General features: G+C 40.4%; 1 long non-coding RNA gene across 1 annotated transcript in view; it reads right to left on the reverse strand.

Annotated features, from left to right (window-relative positions):
• Positions 1-10,472: 10,472 nt before the first annotated feature.
• Positions 10,473-18,140, reverse strand: part of LOC134761801 (uncharacterized) — a 64,478-nt gene continuing 56,810 nt past the window's right edge. The window contains exon 4 of the long non-coding RNA XR_010140948.1: positions 10,473-12,723. This is a non-coding gene — a long non-coding RNA (uncharacterized LOC134761801). The remainder of the gene's footprint in view (positions 12,724-18,140) is intronic.

Genomic DNA, 18,140 nt, shown 5'->3' on the forward strand with positions numbered 1-18,140 from the left:
CTGCACTCCAGCCTGGGCAACAGAGTGAGACTCCATCTCAAAAAAAAAAAAAAAAAAAAAAAGCTATGTTTATACTCTACTGTAGTCTGAGCCTTCAGGGAGTTGTAATCTTTTCTGCTGGTGAAGGTTTTTGCCTCGATACTGATGGCTGCTGACTAGTCAGGGTAGTGGCTGGTTGCTAAAGGTTGGGGTGGCTGTAGAAATGTCTTTTTTTGCTGTTTGTTTCTTTTGAGACAGGGTCTCACTCTGCTGCTCAGGCTAGTGTGCAGTGGCATGATCACAACTCACTGCAGCCTCAAACCCCTGGGCTAAAGCAATCCTCCTGCCTCAGCTTTCCAAGTAGCTGGACTACTTGGCATGTGCCACCATGCCTGGGCAATTTTTTATTTTTTGTAGAGATGAGGTTTCGCTATGTTGTCCAGGCTGGAGGAGTGTCTTAAAGTAAGGCAACAATGAAGTTTGCTGCATTGATTGACTCTTCCTTTCATGAAACATTTCACTGTAGCATTTGATGTTATTTGATAGCTGTTTATCTATGGTAGAACTTCTTCCAAAATTGCAGCCAATCCTCTCAAACCCTGTCATTGCTTTATCAGTTAAGTGTATGTAATACTCTAAACTCTTTGTTGTCATTTCAACAATGTTCACAGCACCTTCACGAGGAGTAGATTCCATCTAAAGAAACCACTCTTTGCTCATCCATAAGAAGCAATTCCTCATCCATTCAAATTTTATCATGAAGTTGCAGCAATTAAGTCACATCTTCAGGCTCCACTTGTAATTGTCATTCTTTTGCTTTTTCCACCACATCTGTAGTGATCTCCACTGAAGTCTTGAACCCTTAAACTCATCCATGAGGGTTGGAATCAACTTCTTCCAAACTTCTGTTAATGTTGACATTTTGACTTCCTCCCATGAATCACAAACGCCCTTGACGGCATCTAGAATGGTAAATTTTTTTCAGAAAATTTTCAATCTACTTTGCCCAGATCCATCAGAGGAATTACTATCTATGGCAGCTATAGCCTTATTAAATTTGTTTCTTAAATAATAAAAATTGAAAGTCAAATTTACTCCTTGATTTATGGGCTATGGAATGGAAGTTGTGTTAGCAATTAAAGTAACATTAATCTCCTTGTATATCTCCATGAGAGCTCTTGGGCAACCAGGTGCATTGTCAATGACCAGTCATAGTTTGAAAGAAATATTTTTTTTTCTGAGCAGTAGTTCTTAATAGTGAGCTTAAAATATTCAGTAAACCGTGTTGTAAACAGATGTGCTGTCATACAGGCTTTCTTGTTCCATTTATAGAGCACAGGCAGAGTATATTTAGCATAAATCTTAAGGGCCCTGGAATTTTCAGAATGATATATGAGCATTTACTTAAATGTAAAGTTACTAGTGGCATTAGTCCCTAACAAGAGAGTCAGCCTGCCTTTTGAAGATTTGAAGCCAGGCATTGACTTCTTTCTAGCTATGAAAGTCCTAGATGTCATTTTCTTCCAACATAAGGTTATTTTGTCTACATTGAAAATCTGTTGTTTAGTGTAGCCACCTTCATCAATTATTTTAGCTATATCTTCTGGATAACTTGCTGTAGCTTCTACATCAGCACTTGCTGCTTCATTTTACACTTTTATGTTATAGAGGCAGCTTCTTTCCTTAAACCTCATCAACCAACCTCTGCTAGCTTCCAATTGTTCTTTTGTAGCTTTCTCACCTCTTTCAGCCATTATAGAATTGAAGAGAGTTAGGGACTTTGGTTTAAGAGAATGCTGTGGGTGGTTTGATCTTCTATGCAGACCACTCAAACTTGCACCACATCAGCAATAGGGCTGTTTTGCTTTCTTATCATTCATGTACTCACTGGAGTAGACTTTAAATTTCCTTCAAGACCATTTCCTTTGCATTCACAACTTGGCCAACTGTGTGGCACAAGAGGCTTAGCTTTCAGCCTATCTTGGCTTTTGGCATGCCTTCTTCACTAAGCTTAATCATTTATAGCTTTTGATTTAAAGTGAGATACATGCAACTCCTCCTTTCACTTAAACACTTAGAGGCCATTGTAGGGTTTACTAATTGGCCTAATTTCAATAGGGTTTTGAGGAATAGGGAGGCCTGAGGTGAGGAAGAGAGGTGGGGGAATGGCTAATTGGTGTAGCAGTCAGAACACACACAACATTGATTGATTAAGTTTGTCATCTTATTGGGGTACAGCTTGTGACACCCCAAAACAACTACAGTAGTAACATCAAAGATCACTGATCACAGATCACCATAACAGATATAAAAATAATGGGGAACCTCTCTGAACCTATTCTGGTTTGGAGGCTGCCTGATAAAAATAATGATATTAATTATGAACATGTTTAAAAGTGTAATAATATTAATTATGCAAAATTATCAAAATGTGACACAGAAACACAAAATGAACACGTGCTGTTGGAAAAATGGCATCGACAGACTTGCTTGACACAGGGTTGCCACAAACCTTTAATTTGTAAAAAAAAAAAAAAAAGCAATATCTGCAAAACGCAACAAAACAAGATATGTCAGTATTTGTGTGTATACAACTGTCAATTTGGAGTCTAGTTCATCCTTTTACAGAAAGCAATAAAAACCAGACTTAAAGGAACTAAAATGTAAAGAACTAAAATGTAAAGACATAAAAATAAGGCAAAATAATTAAGTTAGAATGTTTGAAGTATTAGATTGACTAAGTATCACTTCTAGTTTTGTAAGTCAACATTATTTAGAAATAATTTACATATAACAAAATGTACAAATTTTAAGTGAAGTGTGATGAGTTTTGACAAATGCATACACTCATTTAACCACCCTCCCATCAATGCATACAATATTTCTACCATTCCAAAACTTTTCTGTCCCTTTCTCCAATCTCCTCCCACCACTCTCACCCTAGGGAAACACTGGACTGTTTAACACTATTAATTAGCTTTGGCTTTTCACATGCCATACCAAGTAGTCTGAGTATGGTGCATCACTGGTGATTTTCTTAGTGTTTACTCTGCTTGAAATTCATTATGCTTTTAGCCCTGTAAGTCAATATTAATCATCAAACCTGAGAAAATTGGGGCCATTGTTTTTATGCATTTTTTTCTCCATTTTTCTCACTTTCCTTTCTCTTTTGAGATTTCAATTACGCATGTTCTTAATATTTTATAATTTATCTAAATCTGTCTTCAAGTTCCCTGATAATTTATTCTGTAATCTTTACTCTGCTATGAATCCTTTTCAGTGAACTTTTCATTTCAATTATTTTATATTTTAGTTCCAGAATTTTTATCTCTTTTTTTTAAAAAAAATAGAGTTTTCATTTCTCCATTGAGAGTCCCTATATGATCTCTCATTAAGACCATATTTTATTCTAAATCTTTGACAATATACATAATTGCTGCTTTAAATCTTTTGGGCCATTTTTTTTCTCAATTATGGCTTACATTTTTGTATTTCTTTTTGTTTTTGGTAATTTTTTACAACATATTGGACATTTTTGGTGACATATTTTAGATTATTTTGATTCTATGACCTTCCTCTGAAGAGTGTTGACTTTTGTTCTAGGAGGTAGTTTAATTACTGGCTTAGCACCTTGAATCTATATATTAGTTTTATGGTTTGTTATGGCAGACATGTGCAAAGGGCAAAGTGTTTTCTTAGACTCTCTAACCTCAGTTGAGTCAACTTCCAAACTCTGATGCCTCATAGATCTCATTAAGTCTCATTTTTAGAGTTTGTTGGGGTGGGTCTATTGTAGGTCTTGCTTTAGAGTGGTCCTTCCTCCTAAAGCAGGTCCTTTTTGGTGTCTCATCTGGGTACCCAGGGTATTAAAAAGGGCTCTGCACTCTAGTTAAGCCAGCACTCTAGTATCATCCAACACTACTCCATCTCTGATACCCCTTTCTCCTCTCAATCCCCATGGTAGCCACTGTCCTGTAAACCTAGTATGGACTCATCCTAAACATGCACAGTCTAGACCTTAGCCAAGGATTCATGAAGAACCCCTACCCAGATTTTTGAGTCTCCTTTCTGTTTAGCTCTTTCTTCTCTGGTGCCCTGCCTTGCTCTAAAGATCCCAATCAGTTCAGCATCTCCAAAGTCTAAAGTTGTCCCCAGGCCGACAAATATAGCCGTTGTGGGGCTCATCTCTTGAGTTTTCCTTCTCTCAAGTATTATTGCAGTTTTGTGCAGTCTACTGTCAAATGCCTAAAAAAATGTTGCCTCATATATTTTGCAGTTTTAGTGTTGTTTATGGCCAGAGGGCTAATCCCATAGTTAGTCCCTCATGGGTGAAGCCTTACCACAGCTTTAAAGAGCTACCTGATGAAACCAAAGTTTCATTAGTAATGAAATCTGAGGGTTTATATTGATATTCAGGTAACTAAGAAAGGAAGGTATTATAAGCTTTTTTTTAAATGGTAGTCAAGAGATAAACCAGATGATTATGAGAACTCTAAAATGAACTTTGTAGTTTTGTCTTCCAGTGCATCTTCCTTGGGACAACCTCCCTCTCCCCACTTCACGGATTATGAATGGCTTTCAATTTCAGTGCTTTCCTAAGCACTCCTAGTCACAAATGTGGGCATGTTTGTGTAGAAGGAGTCAATCAAAATACTCCACTCTTAGACCTCAGTGATGAGTACAGAAATGAGCATCCAAACCGTGTCCATCAGCATCTTCCCTGGGCTTAACACATGCGTAATGGTAGAGAGACATTCTCTTTCTGTTGAGGTTGCTGGCTGGGAAGATATGAGCTGGATCTCTTGACAGACAGCTTGCTATCTAAAAAGACACAGTCTATAAAATAGGGGTTTGTCTTTCTTGGGCTACTCAATATCCAAACCCTCTTCCAATTTGAGATCTCTACTGTGTAGCCCTTAGCAGGAGGCAGGGTCCTGACACTCATTCTAATAATAAAAGAGATCAAACATGTTTTTTCTCTCTTTTTTTTTTTTTTTTTTTTTGAAACGGAGTCTTGCTCTGTCACCGGCTGGAGTGCAGTGGTGTGATCTCGACTCACTGCACCCTCCGCCTCCCAGGTTCAAGCATTTCTCTGCCTCAGCCTCCCGAGTAGCTGGGATTACAGGCGCCTGCCACCACGCTGGGCTAATTTTTGTATTTTTCGTAGAGACGGGATTTCACCATCTTGGCCAGGCTGGTCTTGAACTCCTGACCTCGTGATCCACCCGCCTCAGCCTCCCAAAGTGCTGGGATTACAGGTGTGAGCCATCGTGCCCAGCTAAGATCAAACATTCTTTCTCCCTACCCCTGAAAGCTGTGACTCAATCAGACTGAGTCTTGTCAATGTGACTCTCCTACCCACTATTTCAGATATTAAGGTTGTGATGTAAAACTGCAAAAATAGTGATTAACTACACAAAAATGCTGGAGTGAAAAATCCAATGACAGCAGGAAATGTTCAGTTATGGCACTTCCAGACATACTCGAAACAAGTATTCATCTGCAGTAGCATTTTAACTAGACCATTTCTGGGGCATGAACTTGGTTGTATTCACAGCTATCTAGAAACACTTGGGTATTGCCTGTTTTATATTCCTACCTCTGAAGCATTCTAATAATTCTGTAAACTACTCGATTTCCTTCTATAAATGTTTTCTTGCTTAAGTTTGTTTGGCAGACTGGTAGTTGTTATTCAAAATCTTTTCTTTCCTTCTTCCCAAATATGTGACCACACAGATATAAACCACATTTCCTGGTCTCTTTGCAGCTATATATGAATAACCATGTGAAAAAGTTTAGGATATGAGCAAAAGTAAGACATGCAACTACTTGTTTAATTTTAACTTGAAAAGTTGTGGGACTGGGCGCAATGGCTCATACCTATAATCCCAACACTTTGGGAGGCCTAGGTGGGCAGATTGCTTGAGCCTAGGAGTTGGAGACCAGACTGGGCAAAATGATGAAATTCTGCCTCTACAAAAAATACGAAAATTAGCCAGGCATGGTGGCGTGTGCCTATAGTCCCAGCTACGCGGGAGGCTGAGGTGGGAGGATTGCTTGTACCCAGGAAGTTGAGGCTGCAGTGAGTCATGATCCCACTACTGTACTCCAGCCTGGGTAACAGAACAAGACCCTGTCTCAAAAAAAAAAAAAAAAAAAAAAAAAGATTTTGGCCTTTCCCTTTTTACTCTGGTTTGAAATGCCCATATGGCTCTGATATGGCCTCCACTATACAGACAAGGTCAATGCTTTAGGAGATGACAGCATAAACAAAACAATATGTATATGCCAAAGCTTCCTCTGAATCATGTATACGACAAAAAACAAAGATTTAAGGGATTAGGAATACTGGAGTAGATTCAGACTGGGAACCTACACACCCACCCTTGAATTATATTCCCCAAGAGGGTCCAGATATCACCAAGCCCACCGAATACATTGGTGGGGGTTGCTGTTGCCAACATATTTGAACAGCACTCTAGTGGCTGCACTCTGCAACCTCGCGATAGCCAGTCGTGGAATGAAGAATGCCAAAATTGTCTTGGCTTCCATAATATCAGGATCCTGGGATGTCATAAAGTCAAATAATAGCATTTAACCAGCAGAAACAAAGTGAATGTGGCTACCATAATAGGCAGCAGGTCCAGTGGGAATAATTGAAGATTTGAACCACAGTGGTTAATTGATCACAGGGTCCCTGAACTGAAATACATGGACAGCAACTAAATCTCAATTTGATTTGTTTAACTAAAACCTTCCAGTTCTATAGAAAAAAAGCCCTTACTTGAACAAGGATGACTCTCCCATTTCCCAGACCTGAATCAATTCACAAATCCCAGAGCATTCTGAATGATGGGCAACCTAGAAACCTTTACTGAAGTGCACGCTGTGACTCCATCTCCAAGCAGTCCCCAAAGGCATTCATGAATGTATACCAGGGCAACTGTACAATACTTCTTGGGGAGGAGGGATATTTGGAACCTGGCTCTGAACATTTATTCCCGAGGACCCAGAATGCCACTGTCATCCACTGGTCAGAGTGAGGTTTGTGGGCGTAAAGTAAAAAGTAAGCCTCAAACAGATGCATCTCAGTAGTAACTGCAGACATTCCTTATGGCTGTTTACCTAGCTCCTGAGTGTGCAGTTAGAATATACTTTATCACATGGATCTGGAGAGAGCGATGCAAAGGTTCAGGGATGGTGAGAAGTCACGTACTCTGGCAACAGCAGAGTTGAGTTCAGCGGCTGTGTGCCAAATGCCTGGCAGTCAAGGGTCTCATGGTGATGGAGTCTCTTCCTGTAGCTGCTCTTGCCTGTGCACTCTGCTTCTCAGCCTCCTTTACTGGCTGCTTTCTTTCCAAGACTGCTTCTCTGCCTTTCCCCTCAATTCTGTATACTACTCAGGATTCTTCTCCTCAAAACTCTTTCTGTTTCACTTAGCCAGATTTAGCTTCTGATTTTTGTAACCACAAACCCTGATTAGTACAGACTGCATATAAAATAAAACAAAGTGGATATAAGAGAAATTGAGAAGTGGAAACAGGTTTCTGATGACACATTTTTATCTCTTGGTTCTAGTTTTAACCAAAGCATTCCCTGTTAATAAGCCAACAAGTACCACTTAAATACCTGAAGTACCCAGAATTAGGATTCTTTCATATAATACAGAAATAAATACGAATTACACATCCACCTCTTTCTAGTTTCTTTAAAGGATTAGCAGATGAGGAATTATTAATGACTAGCCTTATTCCTCTAATAGGAGTGTGGGTCAGAGGTATATCAACAAAAATGGGTGGAGTTGAAAGACTGAGTTAATGTGAACCTGAATGTTTTAACAATCTAACTGGAGAAAATAAAACTCGGCACGGACAAGAAATTACCCTATGGTCACAAAAGAAAAAGATAAGAGAGAGGAAAGAAAGAAGGCAACACCCATCCTTCCTTTGGAGTCAGGCAGGATTCATTGTCTCTGTGGCAAAAGCATTAAAGAGCTTGCTCCTGTATTATATATATTCCCGAGAATTATGAGAAAGAGGTAGAAAGAGCAGGAAAGAGAAGAGAAAATATGCCACCCTGAAAGTTATACACACACGTGCACGCATACACACACATGACATACACACACACACACACACACACACATACCCCAGTGGAGGTACTCCACTTTTCATTTCTCTAATATTCCTAGATGATGGACCCATGTGTGAACCATTCAGTGATTTGCCACTATTTTGTATGCTCTACAACATCATGGCTTTTCTTGAACAGATAATCTCCCTTTATTTGGCATTCACTGCCTTTGATTAAGCACTAAAGGGTAGCCTTACCCTATCCTTACGAATGGGCTTATGGGAAGATATTCTTTTCTACTCTCAGCCTGATATGGCCCTTTCTTTTCTCATTCAGGAAATTGGCCTTTCTCTGTCAGGGATTGATTCTCTACAGCACTAAAGAGCTTTAACGCCAGACTGAATGGGTGGTCTTCATGGAATGACAGCCCACTTCTGAAATTCTAGGCAAGTCAACACTGGCTTAGGGTTCATTCTACTACATAAGGATAACTAGAATCTGTGTTGCCCAGGAGTAGCCTATAGATTTTCCTTTCTTCATTACAATAGTCTGTTAAATTAGTATCAAGATTTTATGAAAACCAGTTTTTGCAGAGCGCCTATTCAGTGTCCAGCATTGGAGGAGAAGGCAAGACTTAAAAAGAAACAGGCTGGGCGTAGTGGCTCACACCTGTAATCCCAGTACTTTGGGAGGCTGAGGCGGTGGATCACCTGAGGCCAGGAGTTCATGACCAGCCTAGCCAACATGGTGAAACCCCGTCTCTACTAAAAATGCAAAAATTAGCCGGGTGTGGTGGCAGGCACCTGTAATCCCAGCTACTTGGGAGGCTGAAGCAGGAGAATCACTTGAACCCAGAAGGCGGAGGTTGCACTGAGCCGAGACCATGGCACTGCACTCCAGCCTGGGTGACAGAGTCAGACTCCATCTCAAAAAAAGAAAAAAAAGGTGTTATGGAAGATTCAGTAAAGCACACAATAGGTCTTAGCCCAGATTTCAATACCTGCAAGAATGTCCTCGAAGAAGTTGTGATCCATTACAAGCCTTGAAAAATAGGCAAGTTTATGGTGTAGAGAGGTAGTCTGAATCTAAAAAAGAGCATTTACAAAGTCCAGAGGCCAGAGAGAGTTGTAGCCCTGGGGAAGGCAGTTCAACATGATTGCAGCATGAGAGAGGAATGGGGAAGGATGGGGCAGGAGAAACTGGAAGAAACCTTATATCTTGAAGGGCCTTGCATGCCATTCCAAGGTATATGGATTTTACCCTTAAAGCCCTTTGAAGGTTTGGGAGTAACACGGCCAAGTTTTATCTAAAGAAAGGTCATGTAGCTTGCAGTGTGGGTAATGGATGAACTGATGAGGGGTAAAACAAAGGGCAGAGCAATCCATTAGGAGATGGAAGATGACGGTGACTTGAACTAAGGAAGTGACAGAGCAGATACGGAAAAGTGAAAAAATTCTAGAGGATTATGTTGGAACAACTGACAGAAATTGATTAAAACTTGATATGGATGACGGGGGAGGGGTCTATGTTTCTGTTTTGGGCAAATACTTGCATGGTGGTGGGAATGTAGGAGATAGAGCTGGTTGAGAGAAGGAATGAGAAAGTGGAGAGCTCAGTCTGAGATATAAATTAGAGGACTCTCTGGACCATTCACATGAAAATGCCAGGAGGTCTCTAGGTCTTGAGTTGGAGAGACACCATCAGGGAGAGAATAAAGAGTTGGGAGTCATAGGCATACATCTGATAACTGAAGCTACAGGAATGGACCAGACTACTTGAGGTGAGGTTTTCCAATGAAAAGAAAGCCAAATCTAGATCCCAGGGGACACCACTTTTAAGAAACATGCAGTGAGAAATGAGTAAGCCAAAGGGAAGACAGCAAGGTAAGAAGAAAATTACCATGGAGTGCCTGCCTGGGCAACAAGAGCGAAACTCCATCTCAAAAAAAAAAGGAAAAAGAAAAAAGACTTAAAAAGAAACCAAAAAGAATCACATTTTCCCACTCTTGTCTTTAGACAAAGGATATTTAAATTTCTCTATTTTCTAGTGTCTTCCTAGTTGGGGGAAGTAAACAAACAGCTGATTCCATAGCTGATGACTGAGCCCTTTTCAAGGACCCTGACTTGAGAAGCAGCTGTTCCTCATTCTCTGGGAAATTTACCAGCACCAACGGGAGGTAGGGGGGTGGAGAACAAATGATACTTGCTTTTCTCAGCACAGGGAGAAGGAGATCTTCCAACCCCAGGGACTTAAATCACTCACATTTCTCCTTAGTAAATCAATGAGTAGTTTAGAACTGATTCTTATTCTATATATTTTCTCTTCTTTTCAAGTCTTCACATGGCCTGGAAGAGGAGAAATACCTCCACAAAACCAAATATACAAACCACAGAAATGCTGGGGTTTAGTTTTTGAATAATATATTCCAAAAAAGACTTTATCTCTTACAAAACTGTTGTTTTTCAGAGCCACCCAAGTGAAATCAATTATAAGCTTTTGAAATTGTCCTGGTAAGATTTTCCTGCACTCAAGATTGGATTGGCTCCCTGGAGCATATTCAATGCTCAGGATGCCAGGAACTGGGTTTCTTTCTAAATGTTGAGCTAGGGTTGGGAATTCCAGGGTGATCAAGACAACTAGGACTTCTCCCTATTCCTACCCGCTCCTGAACAAAGACACTAATCTTGGATATTTACCAGAAATACCTCCAGATAACACAATGCTTACAGCCCCTGCCCCAAAATATCTGGAATTCCCCAGAACACCAGGAGGCTGGCTGTGTCAGGAGCCTTATTTCACAGACCCTTGTATGTGTGCTCCAGGCTCAGTCACAGAGCCTGAGGGGGTGGGCTTCTCAAAACAGGTGGGGCTGCTGGTCAACCTCCCACAGCCCGGGCAGTCCATTAGTGATGTGGTTAAATAGATAAAGCCTGGGTTTTGTATTCGACCATATCGCTCTCCTGGGACTCCTTATCCCATTAGAGAATTCCAGATGCTCACAGGCTCCTGCCTTTCTGAGCATTGAGGCTCCCTCTCCATCCACCCTATACTCCAAATTAATCCTTCTTCCACAGAGCACACTAATTCCTCTTTAAAACATGCCTGCCTTGATCAGCAATTTTGAGCCAAATATTGACCAACTTAATGCATTATCCTTTTGTGAGAGAATTTCTGTTTTAATGAAGGGAGTGCTTTATAGAGTAGAATATAAAGACTAAGATTAAATCTAGGTTGTTTTAAAGACCAATAGAATTGGGGCCAATATGGTGTAAATGAAAAGAAGACAGACACATTCTGAATGTGTAAAAGGCCTTTCTAGCAATCTGAGATGTTCAAAAAAATGGGAAGCAGTGCTTTAAGAAGTGATAAGACGTCCATCACTCTACAGTGGGTATTTTTGTTTTGGTGAACTTTTGACTGGTTGAATTCTACAATTATGAATCAGAGTATCAGCAGTACATACCAGGCAAACTACTAGGATGCCTTTCAGAGGTCATTAAAAATGGTGTAGATATTCACTTTATCTGAAGGAGAGGGAATGGCATTGGGATTTCTAAAATTTATTCTTTTATCACAAAAGTCTTAGTATCAGGGGCTGCCTGGTACCAGATGATACAATAATGAATAACTGAAACACATCCCTGCCCTCAAAGGGCTTACAGTCCAATGAGGGAAAGAGACAGCAACAGGCAACTGCAATATAATTCAAGTAGAGGGTTTTTAGGATGTTGGTGGAACCTAGGCTGGAAACCTATGATAGCTGCAGCCACAGCCACAGCCTTAGGGGTCGGGGAGTGAGTCAGGGAAGCTTTCCTTTAGGAGGCAGTGTCTAAGGTCAATCTGAGAGACTAGCTGGAGGAGTTAGTCTGGGGAAAAGAATAGACCCTGAACAAGAGACAGGTTATATATGTTTACTAACAGTTACTCTATTTGTGACTGGAAGGGCTTTTTCCTCACGTCTGGTAGGAAGGAAGGGAGAACTGTATTATGGGATGAGAGGCAATCCATGTTAAAGAAGATGTTTATTTGTCTTCTAGAGACTACTTGAAAAATACCCAAGGCCTCAGCTTAATTCCACCATGCACTCCAGATAGAACCTCCACGTGTGTGGATCTACTGGGATCTTCCCAGATGGAGCCAGGAACATGTTCCAGTGAGTAGGAAAGACATAGGATAGAAAAGAAAGAGAAAGGGAGAAGGAAGCTATGGGATAGAGGGTCTCCCAGGCTTCAGCAGAAGCTGAATCCACAAGGACCAAACAGCAACCCAAAAGGGAAAACATGAAGGAAAAGTGTGGTTATATTCAGGACCACCCACTGGAGAGCTTTTTTATTTCTGGCGATTTATTGTCCTTACGTGACCACAGGGGGCACAGCGGTGTTCTTCTTATCAATTGCTGTGCAACAAATCACCCCAAAACCTAGTGGCTCAGAACAACAATCACTCCGTTATTATCTCTCATGTTTTGGGGATGGACTGTGCTCAGCCAGGTAGCTCTTGCCCAAGATCTCTTATGTGTTGCAGTCAGATGATGGCTCGGGTGAGAGTCGTCTTCACTCACTTGTCTGGCAGTTGATGCTGGCTGTCAGCTGAGACCTTAGCAGGGTCTGTCGGTTGGAACACTTACTTGTGGCCTCTTAATGTGATCTGGGTTTCCTCACAACATGGCACCTGCATAACAGAAATGAACTTTATGAGGTCCAGGTGGAAACTGTATCACTTTTTATAACCTATTTGGCAGTCACATAGCATCACTTTCACCATAGTCACAGGCCTTCCAGATTCAAGAGGGGCGAGAAAATGAACAACTTTGTGTGTGTGTGTGTTTACTTATATACACCTAAGGTATACAACATGATGCTTTGATACACATATCCATAGTGAAGTGATTACTGCAGTCAAGCAAGTTAGCACATTCATCATCTCCCATAGTCACTCTGAATCTGTATATTGCTTTGGGTAGAATGCACATTTTTACAATATTAATTCTTCCAATCCATGAACATAGATTTTTCCATTTATTTGTGTCATCTTCAATTCTTTCATCAACGTTTTATAGTTTTCAGTGTACAGATCTTTCACTTCTTCATTAAATTTATTCATAAGTATTTTATTCTTTTTGATTTTACTGTGAGATTGTCTCCTTGATCGCTTTTTCAGATAGGTTGTTATTAGTGTAAAGAAATGAAGCTGATTTTTGTATGTTGATTTTGTATCCTGCAACTTTACTGGACTCATTGATTAGTTTTAAAAGTTTTTTTATTTAGTTTTTTTTTTTAACTAAGTTCTGGGATACATGTGCAAAATGTGTAGGTTTGTTATATAGGTATACATGTGCCATGCTGGTTTGCTGCACCTATCAACCCATCATCTAGGTTTTAAGCCCCGCATGCATTAGGTATTTGTCCTAATGCTCTCCCTCCCCTTGTCCCCCACCCACCGACAGGCCCTGGTGTGTGATGTTCCCCTCCATGTGTCCATGTGTTCTCACTGTCCAACTCCCACATATGAGTGAGAACATGCGGTGTTTGGTTTTCTGTTCCTGTGTTAGTTTGCTGAAAATAATGGTTTCCAGCTTAATCTATGTCCCTGCAAAGGACATGAACTCATTCTTTTTTATGGCTGCATAGTTTTTTAAAAGGAGGAAAAAAGATGGACTACACATTTTTATGGAAGAAGTAGCAGTACCTTGCAGGAAGTGCATGCAGGATGAAATGTATTGTGCCAATGTCTTTGGAAAATATAATCTGCCACACAGAGAGATTATTTTTAGATTGAAATTACATTATAAAGTCACAGCAGAACTGTAGCATGGACTCTGGTATTAAATGCTACCTCCCCATTGGTAGGGCAGGTGTGCCTGGGATAGGATGTCTTTCTTGATTCTGTCCCTCTTCTTTTGTCAATCAGGGGCTTTCCATCTTCTCTCTTCCTGTTGCTGCCTTTTAATTCTACCTTAGTCTATGGTAGAGTCACTTCTGGAGTAGTGTGAGGAGCACTGTATCTTTAGATAGAAAGACCTGAGTTTGTTTCCTGTGAGGACCGTTTTCCAGCTGTGTAGCTTTGGGCAATCTATTAAACTCCTGTGCTTCAGTTTCTCTCTTTGAGAAGTTGGGGAAATAATAGTACCTCCCTGATAGGGCCATTGTGCATAGTAAATAAGACATAATGCAAGGAGAACAGCTGGAACATTGTAAGCACCTTATAAATATTCCTTTTATTAGCTGACACATTAGCTGATGGATACTCTTAATGTTATTTAAATGTTTACATTTCAGTTTCTTACAGCAATGGTCTCCAAATTTTTAAACCAGGCACTTTGGTCAGAAAAATGTTTCATCCATGCACTTTCAATGTGTGAATATTTGTACATATGTAATTTTTATGCATATGGTATAGTACTGTCTAACTCACATAACATACTCCCAAGTAGCTATAAAATAGGATTAGTTAAAATACATAGAAATTCCCATATGGTATTCCATGCCATGGTAAATCTGGTATTCCCTACTTTGATGACCATGCCTTAAAAACAGATCTTCTAAAGTTTTAGAGGAGTATCTATGACCATATTCCTGTGTGTATAAGTAGCTGGAGATAGATATATAGAGAATAAAAACGAGAGAGAGAGAGAGAGCCAGAGAGAGGGAAGGGAGAGGAAGGAAGAGAAGGAAGGAGGGAGAGAAAGAGGAGAAGGAGAAAACTTTTGGTTTTCACTTTATATGGTTCTGTACTGCTTAGAAGGTTTAGAATAATAAGCATGTACTGTTCTTAACATTTTTTAAAAACGTACAATGCAGGAGTTTAGTTTGACCTCCATAATCCAGACTTCAGTCATTACATGTCTAAATACTCTATTTCTTTACCATTGAAATTGTTCCAAATGTATATGCCATGTGGAAGTCTTGGGAAGGGTAATTCTTCTCTGAACTTCATTTGGACTAAGAGAGCAACTGCTCTCTGTAACATCCTACCCTTCCAGACACTTTGGAGGTAGGAATTTATAGGCCTCTGTGGTTTGAGGAAGGAAAAACAATTTATTCTGCACAGAGTTTTCTCTGGAAGACTCTCCTGTTTACTGAAATGCTCTTTCCTCTACAGTTGTGTCTGTCTCTCACTGGAAAATTCTCCACTGTGAAGGAAACTCCTTTCCCTGAGCATGTACTTGGCCAAGGTGGTGGGTTTTGTTGGGTTGGTTTGTCATTTTTTTATGCACATGGAACATAAGTGACAGAAACATGCATATCAACTCCTTTACTTTCAGACCTACTTTTTGGACCGATACCTGCACTGTAGTTATTGGAAAATATGGTGTCATATGTCTGAGTAACCTTACTGGCAAGATGAAAAAGTGTTCATGTAACCTACATGCACTGCCAGACCAGCATTTTATCCTGAATGTGATGATCACCACTATGTTTATTTATAAAGTCCTTGTCAGATGATGGAAAAATTATGGCATCTTCATGGCTACATCCTTTGAGTTGGTGCTATCATCACTGTGATGGAATGAAATCCCTTTTAGTTCATGGTAGTGAAGGAATAAATCCATGTGATTCTTCCCTCATTAAAAAGGATAAAATAACTGACATCCCGTGTTTCTGTATAGATGTGCTACCTCTTTATTTTTATTAGTTGCTGATGTACACATTCTATAGTGGAACTTAGTATTAATAGCTAGGACTCGCTTTAGGCTTTGCCGCTCAAAAATACTTCCCCATAACTTCTACTTATAGATTAATTTGACTTAGGCTGGCTATTTTAAAATACAAATGCCATGCTGGGTGGTAGTCCCATTTACCTTTTAGTAGAAATTATTTAGTTAAATAATATGCAGGTTATAGTCTGTCGGCTCCATAGATCTATTATTCACCCTTCCCCACCTACTTCATGCCCTAGGATGCTGACTTTCTTTGGCTACATCAACTCTGCTCCTTTGCCTTCTGCCTTGCGCAGGTTTGGCCAATCGGCAGCACTGGAAGGAGATCAAAGGGTAGAAGGAGAGATTCAGGTATCTGTTCCCCTGGTCACTTCCCTGCTGGGCTATGGCTTGGCACTGGCTGTGATCCTTTACCTAAGGCACAGCCATCACCTGGTCCTGGTAACTGCTTCCCCCAATCCCTGACCCTTCCTGCTATCATTGTCTTTCGGGTGCTTCATTATCCCTCATGGATTTCCTTCCCCCTGCCCACATTTTTGCAATTGTCTCTTCAGCAAATGTTCTCCAATCATTTCTTTTGAGCGTGCCATTTGTTTCCTGATAGAACCCAGACAAATAGAATAGTATCTTTAGAAATGGCCTCAGGAAACAGACTCTTAAAATGGTATTGGGATGGTATTGTGTGGTAGGCAGAATAATGGCCTTCAAAAGATGCCCGTGTCCTAATCCCTGGAGCCTGTGAATAGATTATGTCACATGACAAAGGGGAATTAAGTTTGCAGATAGCATTAAGGTTGCTAATCAGCTGACCCAAATATAGAGATTATCTTAGTTAACCAGGTTTTGATTACCCAATGCAATCAAGAGGGTCCTTAACAGTGGAAGAGGGAGTCAGGAGAGTCAGTGTCAGAGTGAAGTGATGTAGGAAAGACTGAACAGCCATTACTGACTTTGAAGATGGAAGGCCATGAGCCACAGAACGCAGGCAGCCTCTAAAGATGGGAAAGTCAACAAAACGGATTATCCCCTAGCGTCTCTAGAAAGAATGCAGTCTTTTTGACACCTTGATTTTAGCCCAGTGCGACCTGTATCCAGACTTTTGACCTGCACAGCTGAAGGATAATAAATGTGAGTTGTTTTAATCCAATAAATTTGTAGTAATTTGTTACAGCAGCAATAGAAAACTGATACAAGTTGCTAACATATTTGATGAGAACAAGGAGGCTTCCTGACAGAAGAAAATGGGATATAGATAATCCACGCTATGTTACTCAAATCATTCCTAGTAGCAGAGATTGGGATGCAATGCAAGTAGAGGGCAAGGTGTTGAAATATCAATTAGCTAGGGTCCTTAGTTGCTACGGTGACAATGGTAATTATCAAGATTGTGGTGTGACTGGTGTTTCTGTGTGTCCTAGATAATGTACACAGATGAAAGGAAAAATTAAAAGCTTTGTAGGTCCATTCAGGGCACAAGTATAATATCAGAAAACCTTAATGGCAGCTTTAAAAGAGCTGCTTACCAACCATCTTGAAAAAGATATGAGTGAGGACCAGCCCAGCATCTGAGAACTGCATCAACATCTGTTTTGTTATGGAGCAGAGAAAAGAGTAGAAATTTGAGACACAGGATGGGAACATTTAGGGGAACACAGACAAGACTAAGAACTTTGAACCCCCAAATTGTTTCAAAACTTTCCTGCAAATAAAGAACCCCATCCAGCAGAGGGGCTGGGAGAGCATGGGATGGAGGTGACCTCTGTCGGGGACACAAGTTTTTCACTTAGCTAAGAGGATGCTGTGGTGAAGTATCTCCAGGTTGAATATCTACCTTTCTGCAGCCTGCTTTTGTCCTTAGACATTGACCTCCATGGACTGCATTAGCCAGACTTCTTTGTCTTTAGCTTATGGTTAGGTTTGGTCAATTCAAGGCCCTGGCAGGAAAACAGAGGGTGAACCGAGAGGGCACAAACAGGGTATTTATTCGCCTGGCTCCCACTTTGCTGAATCACTGTTGGCTGTGTCTGCCATGGCCACTAATTTAGAAACACAGGTAGAGATGCCAGCCTTGTTGGGCAGCTCTTGTCCACAGCTTGCTGCTCTTTCTAGCCCTGAGGTCCTTCACCCATCCCTTGTTCATCTCCTTCACCCTCTCCTCGCTTTTCTAATTAGCCTTACATTAAACTCTCTTCAAACACTTCTTTTTTTCTTGCCAGAACCCTGACTGATATCATTGTCATCATCACAGCTGACATTTATTGGGCACTTATGTGCCAGACACATGCCCATACACCACCCATAAATTAGCTTATTTTATCCTCTCCATAACTCTGTGAGATACATGACTATTTTTACTCCATTTTACAGATCAAAAAATTTAAAATTTAAAACTGGCACACAGCTTACCCAAACTTATCCAGCTAGTAAG

Source organism: Pongo abelii, chromosome 1, assembly GCF_028885655.2.
Source record: "Pongo abelii isolate AG06213 chromosome 1, NHGRI_mPonAbe1-v2.0_pri, whole genome shotgun sequence".
In the NCBI taxonomy this organism is placed as follows: Eukaryota; Metazoa; Chordata; class Mammalia; order Primates; family Hominidae; genus Pongo; species Pongo abelii.